The 9,553-nt window shown below is 37.2% G+C and overlaps 1 pseudogene; it reads right to left on the bottom strand.

The window, feature by feature from the left end:
• Window positions 1-5,949: 5,949 nt before the first annotated feature.
• LOC141372711 (ATP synthase F(0) complex subunit C2, mitochondrial pseudogene) lies at window positions 5,950-6,405 on the bottom strand (annotated as a pseudogene).
• Window positions 6,406-9,553: the final 3,148 nt, after the last annotated feature.

Genomic DNA, 9,553 nt, shown 5'->3' with positions numbered 1-9,553 from the left:
GAGCCTGATGCAGGGCTTGATCTCACAACCCTGAGATCATGACCTGGGCTGAAATCAAGATTCAGGTGCTTAACCAACTGAGTCACCCAGGCACCCCAAACTTATGCTGTTCTCATTTCACATTTCCTAGTTAATCCACAACCCTTGTACAAGTACCAGTACCAGAGGGAACAGAAAAGAGCCACAAAAAACTGTGGCTATTTGTTTTGACCTGTCTAATGGCTCTCTGGAATATCAGCTGAGGGGTTTGCCTTTATCTTGCCTAACTTGGAACTGTGGCAGCTTTGGAGGGCATTTGTCAAAAACATTTATAGGGAGATGTATTAGCTTTCTGAAACAATGGATAACACTTAGAGAAAACCACTTACTAATGAAAGAGCTTGGAATAGAAGACTAGGAATGAGATGTTCTGGGGAAACACATGTTTATTGTTTTTTTTAAAGATTTGTTTATTTTAGAGAGAGAGTGAGTGCACAAGTGGGGGGAGGGGCAGGGGGAGAGAGAGAGAGAAAGAGGAGCAGACTCTTCACTGAGCATGGAGCCCGACATGGGGCCTGACCCAGGGCTTGGTCTTAGGACCTGAGATCATGACCTGAACTGAAATCAGGTCCGTCAATTAACCGACGGAGCCAACCAGGTGCCCCAGGAAACATGTTTTTAAAAGCTCCAATATATTCATGGGAATCTAAAAAGTCATGTGAATTCCCAGAGCAAGAAACATGCTCAAGAAAGAATTAAGAAGGCCCTAAGCTCCCATTCTGACTGACCTTCAGGATCTACACAGGGAGGAAGTAAAGGCTAAGGCAGAGCTGTAAACTGCTTAACTGAGTATTGAAAGTATGCCCAGTATACACACAGGCCACTGGCAAAGACTGGGAATTTATTGTTTACAGGTGTTTAAGCAAATCTTCGTCCAGCCTCTAGCTCACCACTAAACTAACAGAAACTTTAGGGGCCGCACATGACAGAGAACAGAGAATTTACAAATTAGTTCAGAAAAGTCACCAGATATCCAAACAATCGCAACAACAAGGAACAACAGCAAACCCTAGGGACAGGGGTTTCCAGGTATCCTGATTTCCAGCATTGCTACATTATCATATTAAAAATATTCAGTTTTCAATAAAGAATGTGATGCATACAAATGAATAAGAAATTATGGTCCATAAACAGGAGGAGGGGAAGCAATAAATAGAAACTGTACCTAAGGAAGGCCAAACATTAAATTTACTGGAAAAAGACTAATATACTTGTATGTTTCTATTTATAGGAAATGTCCAGAATAGGCAAATCCATTGAGACAGAAAATAGATTAGTGGTTTCCAGGGGAAAGGGGGAGGGGAAAATGAGAAATTACTCTTTAAAATGGCTATGGGGTTTCTTTTTGGGATGATTAAAACTTTCTGGAATTAGGTAGTGGTGATGCTTGCACAACATTGTGAGTATGCCACATAGCACTGAATTGTACAACTTAAAATGGTTAAGGTGGAGAATTTTATGTTATGTGAAGGTATCTCAATGAAAATATAAGTCCCCTTCCTCCCCAAAAATGTTTTCAAGACTTCTCTACATTAGCTTTGGCACTCCTTGTAGGTATCATAGGTTCCCATTACATATCTCTACCAGATTCTCCTGAAATTGCTGTTTTTTTTTTTTTTTTGCATGTCTTTTCACCTTGACTGTGGATTCATGGGGATTAATGATAATGTTCCTTAGCCTAATAGCTAGAATTATGCTTGAGGTACAAATACACCACACTGGAAAAATGTGTAATAGAACCTTGTAGATTCTTGCTTGGGATTTATCTGTGATCATAAGGCAGATTCAAAATGAGAATAGTAATTGCCCTGAAAGGAACTGTCCAGAAGGAATGCAGTAAATAGGATATGCTATAGCTATTCACCTTTCAGAGGTAGTTAAAAAGAGCCACCTTATGGGATGGCCACAGAAAGCCTTAGTCCGAGACATCAAAGGGCTTACTATAGCTCAAAACCTGTTAAGTACAAGTGAAACAATTAAACTACAACACAAGATCCATAAAATTAAAATATAGGATATTATATGCATTGTTTATGTCAGGAAAAAAAGTAAAATAGGAGATTAAATGCTATAGAGAGAGCGAATGGGGAAATTGTGAAAGGATCCGGCCCTGAATCATGGTTATTTAAACCTTCTTGGGAGTGACTCACCATCTCGCCATCTGTATATGGAGTTCTGCCACATCCAATGGGGTTGTTATCAGAATAAATGTGGTTAAAGGATGTCCTCAAAGTCTAAGACAATTAATTGGATATGATGAAACAAGAAGACATTTGAAAATTATCATAAGTTTCCAGGATTTGATGGCTAGAAAAACGGTAGTGCCTGTAATAAAATGAGGAAGACAAGAAGGTCAATCCATTTTGACTGAAAGATGATAACAAAGAGGACTGGACATGTTATGTTGAAGATTAAGTGGAACATAGATATAAAAATGCTGGAACTCAGGGTAAGGACTGAACCTTTCTTAATAGTAACCAAGAGTTTTTGTAAATAAAAGTAGATGCTTTTCAAATTCACTGGGTTTTCTTGCTGTAATGACAGCCAGAAATTCATGTAACAAATAAGGAACACATTTTTAGCAAATTATCTTCTTTTAGTTTTTGTTGTTTAGTTTTTATTTCATCATCATAAACTTAACTCTCCTCTCCAGCTAGACTTGGAGGGGAGTAAGGAAAACATGGAACCCACAGAATTGCAGCCAGAGCACAAAGATTATAGGATATTTCCAGCAGATGGGGATGAAGAGGTGCTCTCCTGAGCTACAGAAGGAATGGTCTGGTAGTTAAGATAAAACATAAGTCAAATTTATAAGATTTGTCTACAGTCAGCAACTGTGATCTTCTTGCTGGTCTTTCCATTCTTGGACTCAAAGCCTTCCAGGCTTTCACAATATTCATACTCCTTTTCACCTTGCCAAAGACCACATGCTTGCCATCCAACCACTCAGTCTTGGCAGCGCAGATGTAAAACTGAGAAGCGTGTTGAGTTCAGCATTTGCCATGGACAAGATGCCAGGACTGGTGTGCTTCAGGATGAAATTCTCATCCCCAAATTTCTCCCCATAGATGGGTTTGTTGCCACCTCCCTGGCACATAAATCCTGGAATTACCCTGTGAAAGCAGGAAACCTATAACCAAACCCTTTCTCCCCAGTTCTCAGACACCAAAGTTCTCTGTTGTATTTGGAACTTTGTCTGGAAACAGTTCAAAGGAGACACAGCCCAAGGACTGCTGTCCACGGTGATGTTGAAGAATATGGTGGTGCTGACCATGGCCGGGTGACTCAGATGGCTCCGGGGCACTGGTGTCTGCCAGGCCAGCAAACTACCTTCTAATTCATATTTCTAATAATTGTAATTATCAATCCATTAAGCCACATAATCAATATTTATCAAGGGCCAAATATATACTAAGAATAGATGCTGAAGATAGACAACTATTCACAAAGTCCCCCCCCCCATTACAGAGCATACATTGTGATAAAGTTAAATATGTCAATCAAGGAAGATCCTAAAGTTTGATTAAAAAATCAGTAAGTATGTACACTGCAAAGTTATCATCACATAACTTGCTTTCCCTCCTGTTCCTCAGCAGATTAATTCACTGTTATTATTAAATTCATGGCAAGTCCCATATGCTGCCACTAAGTAGAAGAATTTTCCCTGGACTACTCAGTTCTGAACTGTTAGTACTGCTTCCTTTGTTATTATTTTATGTACCAATAATGTGCTGAGTAAAAACTAAGAGCCTATTGCTGGGACATGGCTGAGGATATATATAATCAAGATATATCAGATAATATCCTTGTCACACAAAAATTTTTACAGTCTAGAGAATGAAGCATAAATTTATACAAGTATGAAATTATTAATTAAAGTATGGGATGAGATGCATAGATTGATAGCTATATATAAAACTTGTCAAACCCAATGTTTTAATCAGAGTTAAATACCAATGTCCCACGATCATGATTCAGTAGATTATCCTGTGTCAAGAGCGAAATAACTAGCCAAAGTAAGAGGAGGTATTTACATCTCATTCCAGTAGCACAGTATATGGTAGACTCTTCATTCTCAGAAGTCAAGATGGTAGCATTTTGCTTGATTAAAACTATATTTATAATCACACATTTCCCAAAATTCCAAATTTAATCCTTAAAAATAGCAACATTAATTAGAAATAACATTTTTAAAATTTAAATTAGATTTGTTTACACCAGAACTGAAAATCTAGAAACAGTACTTTAAGTAGATCCTGATTTTTTAAAAAAAGAAAGCCTATAAAAAGAATACACATTCATTTCAAGTAAGCTTAGACGAATTATTACAGAATGATCATGTACTAAGCCACAGAGACATTTTTAATAAATTCCAAAAGTGGAATTTAGTTTGCATGACAAAGGTAAAATTATTCTAGAAATTTATTTTGACTTTTTGAGCAAAGACATTCTAGTGACAGGCAACTTTAACTCACATCATTGATGAATGGATAGGAATTGGGTATAAAAAGTCAAGGAAGGTGTATGCATGGAATGCATTGCAGTGAAAGAAATATTGTGAGCAAAGATACAGAAGTCAAGTATAAGTGATGAGTTACGGAAATGGCATATAGTTAAACTTGGCCAGAATTTAGTGATTATGAAAGATATACTAGGAAAGAATAATAGACCAATCTTTAGTCTTTGTATTAGCCATGACTCGTTAACAAGTCATATTTCTTAGGGACCTATGGAATTCTAAGAGGTGCAGCTTAATAGAGGCTGTTTATATATATAACAGTTTTACTTTTTGTTTTCTCTTTTCAGGTAGCATGACAACTGGCATAAAAAGCTTTAGCAGAAAATGTTTTATCTGCTGTAGCAGAAAATATCTTAAAAAGAATTTTGATCAACTCAGCTTGATTCACATGTTCATCTCTAAATCAATTTTTTTTCTGGCTAAGGAAATGGAATTCCATTTTGTTTGACTTAGGTTATATAACTAACACCACACCACTCTGCTATCGAAATTGTTCCAATGGTTTATATTTGATTCCCATTGCTGAATAACAAATTGCCACACACTTAGAAGCATAATATAACACACAGTTATTGTCTCACAGTTTTCATGTCTGGAAGTACAGGTAATTTAGCTGGGTCCTTTTATCAGGGACTGAATGTCCATCTCTGTGGAGAGCTTAGCTAAACTAGTCCCCATTGTTACACCTTGGCATCCATTTTTGTGGCCAAGTGGACTGCAGGCCTTGAATTGACACTAGCCCATCTGGAGAGTGCAAGTATGTGCTCTAAACAGAGCGCCCAGGGTCAGAAGCTCCTGATAAGACTCCCTCCAACATCCCTTGTTATATGCACTCTCCCCTGACTCCCAGGCCTTTACCCTTGTGAGCCCCTTGGTAACACACCCCACCCCTAGAAGCTTACCAAAACCCTGTTTCTTTTGGTTTGAACTGACCAATCCAGCCTCAGCCTGGGAACCCCAAAGCAAGCAACCCTTTGACCCTAATGATGGCATACGCCACAGGTTCTGCTGTGTTCTCTCTGCCAGTACCCTGTCTTGAGTTCCCCACATGCCCCTGGGAGTGTGACCTGTACCTTGTCCAGGACCTGTGAGTAATAAATTTCTCTATTTCATTTTCTCTTGTGGTCTTCTGCTGAATCGCTGATCACCATCTGACAGTCTGGGACTCTACTTTATAAATGTTAATTTAACAAAGTCACAATAATCTGGAAACTAGACTAGGGAATAATCTACTTCAAACACCTTCAGTTTGTTGGCAGAATTCATTTTTTTTTTCTTACTAATACAGTATTTGTCTTCTCTCTGTCAAACTCTGAGCCAACCACTTTTTCAAGTCTGTCTGGGGAGGTATAAGAAAAGGAAGATACAGGGCCAAGGAGACACAGAAGGACCTATGGGAGGTGGAGACAGGTCCTTCCCATGGTGAAGAGGATCAGAAAGACCACCACCAGGCAGAAGAGCCCCCTGGCGTCGGAGAGGGCAAAGCCCAGGATGGCGCAGGAGAAGAGCTGTTGCTTCAGAGAAGAGTTCCTGCCATACCCGAAGATGAGGCTCCCAAACACAGCCCCGCTTCCAGCTCCAGAGCCAGCCACCCCCACCATGGCAGCCCAGCCCCAATGCGCTTGGCGGCTGTGTCCATGTCCCGGGAAACGGTGCTGGTTCAGAAGCCGTGGTTAGGAATAAGTGAGGTCAGGGGACGAGGGGCTGCCAAGCTGCTGAGGCTCTCATTGTCTCATTGTCAGTGTCTCCAGAGGGTTTAGCACCACTGGGGACTGTGATTGGCTCAGCAGCTGAGGGGGGCTCTTGATAAAGAACGGGGTGGAGATGAACTTTGCACAGGCATACATTTTCAGGGGATGAGGGGCTGTGGCAGCAGAGCTGCTCCCGGTACAGAGAAGACAGCTTATTTCTTGTGATTGTAAAGTTGAGGTGTCCCTTTCCTTCCTGGCCATTAGTCAGGAACCAGTCTCAGCACCTGGAGACTGCTTGTAGTTTCTTTCCATGTTGCCCCCTCAACACAAGAGGACTAACTTCAACGTTTGCAAGGGAGTTTCTTTTTTTTTCAGTGTGCTACTCATTGCTTGGCCATATGCCATTTCTTAAGGTCTGTAATAATTTCCCAAATAAATGCATGCATTTATTTGAAAATTTTGCTTTAAAAATTAAATATAGTCTCTAAAGGTGTTCTTATACAATTTTTCACTCAGATTTACTTATTGATTTTTCTGAGTTACCACCTCAAATCCTAACTTAGTGATCTACTTCATTCTCATATTCACATCATTTTCCAAAAACAATGCCTCATTTATAGAAATAAATTTTACAACCGTTTACCCACTGGGCTTGTCCAGCAAGCCCCAATTCACTGATTAAAAGAAATGTCCAGTGGTGAATGACATAAATACTTCTCTTAACCAGCCTAAGAAGACCATGGAGGAAATGAATATTTTTCTGAAATTTAATAGAACTATTATCTGTATTAAGTGTATCTGGGAGACTACATTTAAAATTTTAAATCTTCTTCTAGAGTTATGTTCCTTTCTAGATTAGCATCAATATTTTAGTGACCCCTTAAAATATAATTTTTAACATTGAACATATTTTCTGACATAATAAACACTATAAAAGATAATGTCTGAATAATTTTCCTCAATATAGTACAGCCTAATTTAATATACCTATTTTTTTTGCTCTGACAAAACTCAATAGCAAAAGCTTATGGTCTTCTAAAATTTTCAAGTATTTTAAATAAAGATTTGTTTAGCCAGGTCTCAATAATCTTACACTTACAAAGTTGATTTTTTTCAAATACAAGGTTTAATACTCATATCTGCCAAGTTTACTATTGTTAGTGTAAGTCCAATTATTTTAAGAAGTATAATTTCCCCTGGCACTCCTTTGTTCCTTCACCCCAGACACTCCCTGGTTCCTTCTTTATCTTTCTTCATTATTTTCATTTTACATATTTAATTATTTGTTTGTCAATTAGTTCCCCTCCTTAGAATATAAGTTCCACAAGAGCAAGGGTTTCATTTGCTGCTTTGTTGTTGTTGTTTGTTTGTTTATAATATTTGTGCTCACAGAATCTAAGGAAGGGCTTGGAAATAATAGACACAGATGACTATTTGCAAGTGAATATATATATTTATGTGTGTGTGTGTATATATATTTACACACACAACTTTTATTAGTCAAAACATTTTAAGGAAAGACATTGTATCATATTACTACCATAATGTGTTTTTAATAAAGTCTTATTTATGTTTATTGATCATCTTTTCCAAGATGACATTTCTTTAATCATTCCTTCTAAAACTTTCCTTAAATCTTAGAATCAGTTTAATTTTTTTATAATTTTTATCCTCCGTCTTCCTCTCATTCTTCCCAAATACTTTCTTTTATCCTTCAATGTTTGCAATTCCTTTGGAAAATTATAGAAAAATCTAAATCAAAGTATTTTTCCAGTTTTTACTTACAAAACTGATGGTAGATAATGGACATCTCAAAATGAAAGTTGATTCCTCAAACTCGATTTTTCAAAAGTACATAGTGTTATGCTACCTTGTCTAACAGTTTTCAAGCTTCTAATGTTACCATAGGCATAGAATCTGAATATTTTACCTAATATTACCTAATTTACCTAATAATACCATTTTACCTAAATATTAAGTTTCTGTTAGAAAGGCATTAATAGCCAAAGAAACTTTAATATATTCCTTTCTATAACCAAGATCTCTCTCTGTCAGATAAATAAATAAAATCTTAAAAAAAAAGATTTAGAAATTAAAGTTCAAGAACCATTGCCAATGAAAGTAAAAGATAATTACTATTCAAAAGTCATTTTAGTTTGATGACAAGAATTAATTTAAAATAACTTCACATTTGACCTAAAGACCCCAATGTTTTGGCCTACATCTGTATACTGCAAGTTCCCTTGTGAAATTTAATGAATTGTCTTGTTACTTGAGAGAGAGAAACAAAGCAAGAGAGGGAACACAAGCAAGGGGAGCGGGAGAGGGAGAAGCAGGCTTTCCACCCTGCAGGGAGCCCGATGCAGGGCTCGATCCCAGGATGTTAGGATCATGACCTGAGCCGAAGGCAGACGCTTAATGACTGAGCCACCCAGGCGCCTCTACTTTTCTTTTTTTAAAAAGTCTATTTAGAATAGAGCTTGCTCATGGGTTTCCTTATACATGACAGTTAAGAACTCCATCATTTCCTAATTATGAATTCATTCTACTTTAAAGAGCTATTTAGACAGTCTTTGCTTACTTCTGGATTAAAATGTAACAATTACTTCCTAAGGGTACTATCATTATATACTAGCTGTGCAATAATGTGCTCTCTCTTAGCCCTTAAACCACCATTATATCCCAGCATACAGCTTGTGTTCATCCACTAGTAAAGCAATAATCCATAGATGAATATATTCACTAAATGTATAGCTATTGGCTTGCCTAGACCTTGAGATGACTCTGCTGAATATACTTGATTGACAGATCGCTTTGCTACTTTCATTACTACTACTAAAAATTGAAGCATCCATAGTGGAATAATGAAATAATCCTAAGTAGAGATTTCACTATTCATCTTTCCTAATTTGAATCTAGCTGGGGATAAATTCTCAGTTATACTTGATTTTCAAACTGTCAGTCTCTCCTCTCTTATCTTCTTATTTGCTAAAAATCTCTAGGACAGATTTTTCCCAAACTGCTTTTTGTAAGATCGTAACTTGTGTTAGGATTAAAATACAACTCAATTTCTGAAAATTGCCAAACTTTGAAAAGGAATAAATATTTAATTTGAATATGGGCATTCTGAATCATCACAGGAGTATATGGTATGGGACAATTCTAAATTATTCTAACTACATTTTTTTTTCTTTTCTCAAAAATCTCATTACCTTTTGGTGGTCAGTTTTGGAAATAAAGGAAAATAATATTCATGATTTTTACATCTCATTTTACTTTCAGATGTGATTCCTAAACAAATGAG

The sequence above is a fragment of the Callorhinus ursinus genome, unplaced genomic scaffold (genome assembly GCF_003265705.2).
Source record: "Callorhinus ursinus isolate GAN/ISIS: 27379988/994484 unplaced genomic scaffold, GSC_fseal_2.0 scaffold5, whole genome shotgun sequence".
In the NCBI taxonomy this organism is placed as follows: domain Eukaryota; kingdom Metazoa; phylum Chordata; class Mammalia; order Carnivora; family Otariidae; genus Callorhinus; species Callorhinus ursinus.
The sequence above is the reverse complement of the archived record's forward strand: the minus strand, read 5'-3'. Positions and strand labels throughout refer to the sequence as shown.